Here is a 9,184-nt window from a genome sequence, read left to right as displayed (position 1 = left end):
TATGATTCTTGGCAGTATATTTTGGGCAACACAGAAAGACTTGTTTCAAATCCTAACTATATCACTTTTTAAATATGTGACCTTGGGTATGTTACTCAAATTCTATTAGTTTCTTCATTTGCAAGGTTGGGGCAATAATGTTCCCAACAATGTTCATCTTGAAGGTTTGTTGTAAGGACTAAGTGAAATCATGTATGTGAAATGGCTCGCATGGGACATGGCTTAGAGTAAAGACTCAGTAAATGGTAGTTGTTCTGATTGCATTACTGTCGGGCATCATGGCATCAGTTCTACCGAGAACAGTTTGCGGACTTGTTGCCAAGAACAGAGGCTACAGAATTAGGTTCAAAACTGTAGGGAGAGCATGTCAAAGTGGAGATTGGTAGACTGATTTCCTACACCTACCTTTGCCCAGTCTTTGGCCAAAATCTTACAGTATTGTTGGAAATGTGAAACCAAAGGAGGACTGGCTGAAGAAGAGACAAGTGGCAATTATGCAATTGCTTGGCAGCTGTGGTCCTCTCTGTGACCACAGCCTGTGTCCCCCATTCCCATTGTGTACCAAGTCTCCACTGCTTGCAGCACCTCTTTGCTTTCCACATCATGAGTCATGAGATCGCTCTGTCCTGTGGGTCATAAATTGGGTCCTAAAGTGCCAAGGAGAACTGTGTTGAGTGTGGTGTTGAAGAAGACATGCTGGAAAATGACCATCAGATGAGCCCAGCTATTTGCATTAGTGTGCTGGGTGCTGTGCCAGGAGCCTAGGCAGCAATGGCCTTAGACAGCATCTCTGGCCTCAAACTGCTCACCACAATCTAGTGAGTGAGACAGATAAGCACACAGGCAATGCCATGGTAGAGTAGTGAATGTCACATAGGTTTCAGCATGGGGTTCTAGAAGCCACAGGTGAGCCTTCTAGGACGTCAGAGAAGGGGTTACCAGAGCTGAGAAGTAAAGGTGTAAACCAGGAGTTAGCCAGAAGAGCAGACAAGTGCTTGCAGGTGGACATTCTCCCGTGTGTTTCCTGAGATGTAAGGTGATGGTGGGAATGATAAGAAGAAACAAGAGGAAGAGAATTTGCAAAGAGGTGTGAAGATACCGTTAGTGCTGTTCTTGGAGGTGAGAAGAGCAAGGGATGTTTGAGGAAATTTTTTTCGGACTGCTATTGGTGCTTTCCTGATGTGTTGTAAGGGGCTTTTGTCACCTAAGGAAGATTGCTTGGTGACATGCACATGGATGCAGAGGATTTTTCTTCTCCAAAGACCCCACTGTGAGAGCCAAATCCTTTCTTCTCATCCCCCTTTCTCCTCCATCACCTCCCTAAATATTTCTTTTGCATCGCCTATACTTTGTGGAGGAGCTCTGCTGCCCTATGGGACTCAGGGAACAAACTCACAAAGGTAGGGTCTGGGATGGAATTCATGACCTTCCTTGCAAGGTACAACTTTTCATTAGGCACGAACACTTGCTGTCTGAGATTCATGCTGTCTTGATCCCCTACTTTGACCCTGGGCCCTAAACTCTGAGGGCCCCTTTGCTGGTTTCCCTCCCAGAGAGGGTTTTTCTTTCAGTCCCTATGTTTAGAAAAGGAACCATAGCACTTTGTTCCTGCATCCCGGTTCTTTCCTCCCCACCAACCTGTTTACAGTCACATGAATCCTGACTAGAAAAAGCATCCACGATCCATGATTCACAGAAATATCTAAAGTAAAATCAGTCTTCCTCCTTCTTTCTCTGTTTCTGTCTCTTCACCTAACCCACTGCCACTCTGTCTCTTCTCTCCATCTCTCTCCTCTTCTCCCTAACCATCTCCCTAACACCACAGGCACAAAAAAAATCTCTTCATTGTCCAGCTCTTCGATTTTCAGAACTTTTATTGATGATTGTTTCCCAGTTTTCATTTAATCCTGAAAAATCATGTGAAGTAGGTATGATTTTATATATATATATATATATATATATATATATATATATATATATATATATTTTAATGAGAAAATTGAGGGTCAAATGGATAAAGTAATTTGGCCAAGATCACCAGCTAATATGTAGCAGAGAATTCATATCAGGCCTGACTCAAAGCCCATGAGTTTCCTTTTGTATTTGATAAATTTTTCATAATTATGAAAGTTTATGCAATTTTAAATATATATATATTTGTAAAATTGGCATACATATATGCATGCCTATGTTATTCCGGGTAAATTGAGATACAATTGTCATACATCATTGTGTAAGTTTAAGGTGTACAACATGGTGATTTGATGCACATATATATTGCTAAATAAACGATTGCCATGACAATGTTAGTTAACACGTTCATCACCTCATATAGTTACCTATTTTGTGGTGAAAATCTTTAAGTTTTACTCTCTTAGCAACTTTTAAGTATATGATATGGTAGTGTTAACTATGCTCACTTTGCGGCACATCCAGTCTCCAGAACTCAGTCATTTTATAACTGGAAGATTATATTCTTTGACCAGTATCTCCCCCATCTTCACACCCTCCTCCATCACCTGATAACCACCATTCTACTGTCCGTATGAGTTTGGCTATTTAAATTTCACATATAAGTGATATCATACAGTGTTTGTCTTTGTCTGACTCATTTCACTTAACATAATATGCATGTACATATTTTATATATGTAATTTTCTACAAGAAATTAACTTCAAGCTAAGTTATATTCAAGCTATTCACATTCTTATTGGAAATATAAAATCTTTCCATCAAACCTCTTCTAACAATACATCCTTGAAAAAGGGAAGGGAAGGGGAAAGTCAAGGAACATATAGCAAGGACTCATGGACAAAACCAAAGGGGAAGAGCTGAGGGAGGGAAGGAGGGAGGGGGCAAGGGAAAGTGGTGGGGGGGAGGCAGAGACAAATGTATTTAAAAAGTAAATAAACTTTAAAAAAATAAAAAACAATTGTCAGTTTGTTGACAAATAATCACATCACTGTTTAGATTTGTAATTCTTGGATTCCTACCAAAATGAATATTTTTTCAAATGTTTATTAATCATTTATATGTCCTAATTTTCTGTTCTTTAAAGCAGGGGTTGACAAACTACAGCTCGTGGGTTGAATCTGGTCCACAGACTGTTTCTGTAAATGGGATCTGACGGGGGCACAGCCTCTCCCTTCCACTTCTGTTGTGTCTGTGGCTGCTTCTGTGCCTCTCTGCAGAGTGGGGTGGGTGTGACAGAAGCAGTATGATCTGGAAAGGCTTCAACATTTACCATCCATCTGGACCTTTACAAAAACGTTTGCCCACCCCTGCTTTTAAGAGTAGACTCCTGTATTGTCATGTCCTATTCCCTTTATCTTGAATTTTCAATATTTTTCCCATATGTCTTGTGTTGATTTTTTTTTTTTGGTGCTACTTATCCTCAGGAAAGAGATAGATCTAGATGTTATGTTTTCCAATAAGCAAGATGTAGGGGTTTTCCTTGACTGTTTTAGCTGACCACTAGCCTTCTGGTTGAGCTTCTTCTTGGGTCTACAGAAATGTGATTGCACATTTTGTTGCTTAATTTCCAGCGTCTGGCTGCTACTCTTGTAACTTGGCTCTGGGGTTCTAAGATGTGATTTTCTATCTCCACCCACAGTTTGTTTTTCTGTAGAAGCTATTAATAAAATCATTAATTAAAAAGGTATTTTTATTACTTTTGAAAGGGAATGTAGTATAATTTTTTGAAACATGAATTCTGGAACCAGACCACTTGGTTAAAAGAGCAGGTATACCCCTTACTAACAGTGTAAATTTGGGTAAATTATTTTTTTCTTTGTGCAAGCTTCTTATCACCTTTAAAAATCATGGGGATTATGCTATTGTCCTCCTCGTGAGCATTGTGAAAATGAGTGTTCACCGGGATATCCATGAGTTCCTCAACATTTCTCAGCTTTCCTTGCTGAGACTAGGGGTATGTGACTAGTTCTGGCCAATGGACTGGAAGTAGAAGGCTAAGGCCTTGAGAACTGGTTTGCTTTCTGCATCCTTTTCCTCTGCCACGGTGCCTGAGGGTGGTATCATAAGACGGAGAGAACCTGAGTCCCTGAGTTACTGGACGAAGGAGAGTGTCTGCTTACCTAAATCAAACTTTGCATGAACAATACATAAACTTGTGTTAACTGTGGAAACTTTGGAGTTATTCTAAACACTAATTAATATACAAAGAGTATTTGGATTCTGGACTAGCATATAAAGTGCTGTAAGAAGGTTTTCCTTCCTTATGCTTCTTTTCCTTCTTCTTATTATTAAAAAGACCATAATTCTTAGCTTGGACTCACATCTTTATCATTCTACTTATTACTTTATTTATGAAGAATGACCTTATGAGGTCATTCTTCATGCATAAGGTCAAACAACATGCATTTATCTACTACAGCTACACACACACACGTCCCCACCCCACCATCATGTTTAGGAAGGTCAATGGTCTCTGAATAGGTTAGAAACTTGGGGGTGGGGTGAGATAAGAAACAGTTCTTTCTCCATCTCAAAAAATAGCCACCCACATATTAAGTTCTGCTTGGACAGATCCTATGTCTCTGAGTGAGAGAAAGGAATCTACGTGGATTGCTACCTTCTCTCAGGTTGCTAGGGCTGCTCCATTTCATGAGGGAAAGCACAGGAAGGCCATCATTTTGTTTTCTTCAATACACTTCTATCCACCTTACAGGTGGTAAAAATTTCTCCCAAATTCTGAGGTAGGTTGCTTTTATCTTTCAATTAATTATTTTCATCTTTTTATGAATCTCAATTGATTCTTTATCAAGCTATCACTCCTGTTTCAGGTCTTCACTGAACATTCGTTCAGTCATGCCTCTTACACAGGTTACATTCCCCAAAAAGTTACTTTCATTCCGAAGCTGTTTGCTTTGATGACTCTTTCATTAGTTGGAATGTGGGACACAAGAGAATAGATATGATTAAGAGAGTTGCTGATGTTCTGCATTCTTCATCCCCCAAAATCTGCTCCGTTCAATTAGCAAGCTATCTCTTGTTTCTTTTTTGATATATCATGTATGCATGATCTAGCTTTCTTATTTTGGGAAAATATAACTCTGTTATTCACTGTCTATACCCCAAGCCCCAGTGCATATCATCTCTCCATGCTATTTTAGAGTCAGTTGATTTAAGGAAGTGTAAACAAGCCACTTTGGTGGAAAAGTGAATAGACGTAAAACCATGAAGTCTTAAATGCCAAACTTAGAATTTTGTAATGTAACTAATGTGGTAACCTGATGCAATGTACATTTTGCATCTTAAAGAAGCCACAGCTAGATCAAAGGCTTCATACTTACCTTGTTAAAGCATTATCTTGGCCCTTTTTCTCTTTAATCCACACAGAGACCATTGTCCCCAATGGAGGGAGCATGTTGTGGAAATAGTATCAACTCTAGAAATTTTCCATTTTGAATCTAAATTCTGGGCAGAAAGTTACTAGCTAGGAAAAATTGATAAAAACTACTTTGCTTCTCTGAGCCTCAGTTTCCTTTTTGTAACCTCACATGTCAATGAGAAGACTAAATAAGGTATTATAAAAACATTTGGGACAGCTGTTTTGCCTTCTTTCTTAAATTGATTAGTACTTTAAATCTTTAGTGTCAGAATCTCACCCAGAGACATTTTTTCCCCACAGAAGAGCACCTTTGTGCTACCTTCTGGCAAAGGTTTCAGCACCCTTCACTGAGGTGCAAGAACCTGACCCTCATTTCAATGAGTGTCGGTTTAGCTTCCTTTTAGGTGTGCATATGATGAGTTTTTCACTCTGACAAATTTCCAGAAAACCATTCTTCAACAAAACAGATGGTTTCCCTCCTCCTTTTTATGTAGCCCTTCGAAATTATAGTCAAATCTTCTGATAGTTTAATCTTGTCTGACACAACTTTGTTTTTTTGAGCACTGTGGATGGAGATCATTGTCACTTCTGTTTCTCTTTCTGCTCATGAAGGTCTCATGTAGCTCATTCATCTCTTTGAGGTTGTTGATCTCAAATTCCCATTTTATTTACCCACTGGTTCATTGATTGAACTTCATATCCTATCAGTAGTCCTTGGCTTGGAGATTTATGTGAATTCCTTTAATCTTTTGTACATGATGTAGTCATTTTATTGGAATATTCAAATGTCTGATAAAAGTAGGAGTCTGTTTACCAAAAATTTTGTGGTCATAGCTTGTTTATGCCCCATTGGGAAAGTAGTCCTCCAAGCATCCTGAGATGAGTTTTATTGGTTCTTATAATTTACCAGCTGGCTTAACCAAGCCAGATCCTTAAACTGTGTAGATCCTTCCCTTTATCATTATTGGCCTGGAACCAAAGGCATTGAGTACCTTTTGGAAAGCTGACCCACAATCCCCAACTTTGGACTATAAAGATAACCTTAAAGGTAAAGCTTATGTATTGAAGTATTCCAAAACAATATGGAAGGATCATTCCCTCTTGGACAGCCTTGTTGATTTTTCAGGGAAATGAACCATTATGACAACCTTTCTCATATCTTTGACCCATACCAGACTATAGGTCCTTAGTTTCATCTGAACTACCTTCAGAAAAATGATCCAAAGAACTACCCTCATAGGTACCTCTTTTTTTTAAAGAAGGTCTTGTTGTTTTAGATACTTTAATATTAGTGAATGGTGGAAGATTATTCTATGACTTTTGTGAATAGCCTCTAAGCTTACTGAAAGGCTTTTTTAACACAATCATGGCTTCTTCTTTTTTTTTTTTGTAATCTCTAGAGTTTTCCTTTTGTTTTTTGAAGTTACTTTGAGGATTATCTTTCAGAAGGAAAACAACCTGGCTTATAAACCACTTCTGAGCCTGTTTATCCAGAGTGGAAAGTGAGGACACTTTCAAGCATGAAGAAAACAATTAATTTCATGGGTATTAAGCTGTAGTTCCAGGATTCACCCTCAAGGACCAAGTGTCTCAGGTGACACCGAACAGGAGGATGTTGATGGCAATGTCCCTGGAAGACAAGAGGCCACACTGAATATTGCTGAATTTGTTTTCTGAACAAATATTTAGAAAAATTCACCCTTTATTTATCATCTCTTTACCTGTACACCTGATAAAACATCTATAAAAGTAACTGCAAAGCCAATTAATCACATGAGGACCAGCTACAGTTGTACCTCCTGGAGAAGGTACTGAAGTGAGGTGGGAGAATAGTATGTAGGGAAAGCTAGGAGAGGGAGGACAAATGGGTCACCCAGGGATGTGTCTCAGGAGGAGGCTGGGGACATCATTCTGGACACTCCCAAACCTCTGGATTAGGCCAGGCAGGTTCAAGCTGAGCTAGGAACTCATAAATACTTGTGGTAGCGAGTTAATCATTCAATGGATATGGAAACTATATGTGGACCTCAAGGTTAAAGGTTAATGGGCAGGGTTTCAAAAACAATTTTGTTCAGCAGTAAGTAATAGTCTACAACCAATGTCATGTGTTCCCACATTAAAATGCAAAACTGGCTCACATGAACTAATGCATTATGGATTCAAAATTTTAAAAAAAGATATGATAGGGAGACTGAGGAAGACTGAAATCTTAAGATATAAATAAAAGAACCATATAGTACATGGCACATATTGAGAAGTTAATTGTGCATATGTTGATCTTCTCTTGATAATGGTTTTGGGAAGGACTTTGTCTGTATCTTTCTGTTCTTCACATTGGGTCAATTCAATAAATGGGAGTTGAATTTCATTCAACCGATGTTACACTTGCATTGTGGTTGTATATTGTCTGTGCAGGAAAGAAATCAATGAAATTGGTTATAGTACAACTAATTCCCTATAATGAATTTAATTCATCTTGCCTTCAAATTGAGAAATAAGAAAAAAAATGATACACTCATTAATTAATAAAATTAAGGTATATGTTTTAAAAAACTGGAAAGGAATCCAGCTGTTAAGTTTCACTTAAAAAATCAAGGGAACTGAAAATGGATTTCTGACCTCCACCACACCACAGCAATAACAAACAGAGTAGAAATACTTCCAAATATTTTACATAGTAATGCAGTTAATCCTCATAAAAACCTGTAAGATAATATTATTGTCCTCATTTTATAGAGGAAAACCTCAGGCAGAGAGAGGTTACACTATTTGTTCAAGGTCATAAAAACAGAGACAGAACCTGAATTTGAATCAATGCATTAGGCTCTAGATTCTGCATTGTGAACCCCCAGTTAACTAGTTCACTGCAGTATTGTGAAACAAGCTGGTAAATTGCTAGAAAAAATACTGTAAAATTATGCTGTACAGCTGAAACTAATAAAATGTTATGTCTATTATACCTCATTTTTTTTTAAAAAAGAAATGAATCACGTATATTCTTACATTTGTGTCCTAGTTTTCTAGACAATGACACAGACTGTTAAGAATCTTAGTAAGGCCCCAACTGGTGTGGCTCAGTGGGTTGGTTGTCATTCTCTCAAACTGAAAGGTCGCCAGTTCAATTCCCAGTTAGGGCACGTGCCTGGGTTATGGGCCAGGTCCTCAGTTGGGGGCGTGTGAGAGGCAACTGATCAATGTTTCTCCTGCATGTTGATGTTCCTCTCCCTCTCCTTCTCCCTCCCTCCCTCCCTCTCTCTCTAAAAATAAATAAATAAAATCTTTAAAAAAAGAAAAGAATCTTAGTGAGAATTGCTAGTAAGAATCTTCCTTCTACAGACCTTAACTGATGAATTTTAGGTAATGACAAAAGAAAAAGAGAAAAAATAAAAAGAGAAGGGAACAAGAACAGTGAGGGTATTGACTTTTGGACTGTTTCTAGGCAAAACCTTTCTAAGAAGGTGACTTTTAAGTAAAGACTTAAAGGAACTGAAGAGGGAACCATGTGGATATTTGGAGGAAGAGCTTTTTAGCAAGAGGAAAGGACAAGTGCAAAGGCCCTGAGGTAGCGGCATGCCTGCTACCAAGGAATGAGGTCCCATGGTTGGAGTAGAGAGGACGGAGTATGATTAACAGGAGATAAAATAAGTGAGGTAAGTAAGAGGCAAATTACGTAGACCCACATAGATCATAATGAAGACTTAGCTCTTACTCTGAGGCCATTGTGGTTTCAGAGCAGAGGAGTGACATGATCTGACTAATGTTCTAATTGGGTCAGTGTGGCTAACAGGTCGAGAACAGGCCATGAAGATGAGGATGGGTAGGGGGCAAAGGCAG

The sequence above is a fragment of the Pteronotus mesoamericanus genome, unplaced genomic scaffold, assembly GCF_021234165.1.
Source record: "Pteronotus mesoamericanus isolate MK-2021 breed Mesoamerican mustached bat unplaced genomic scaffold, CSHL_Meso_final contig_68, whole genome shotgun sequence".
NCBI lineage: Eukaryota > Metazoa > Chordata > Mammalia > Chiroptera > Mormoopidae > Pteronotus > Pteronotus mesoamericanus.
Note: the sequence above shows the minus strand (reverse complement) of the source record.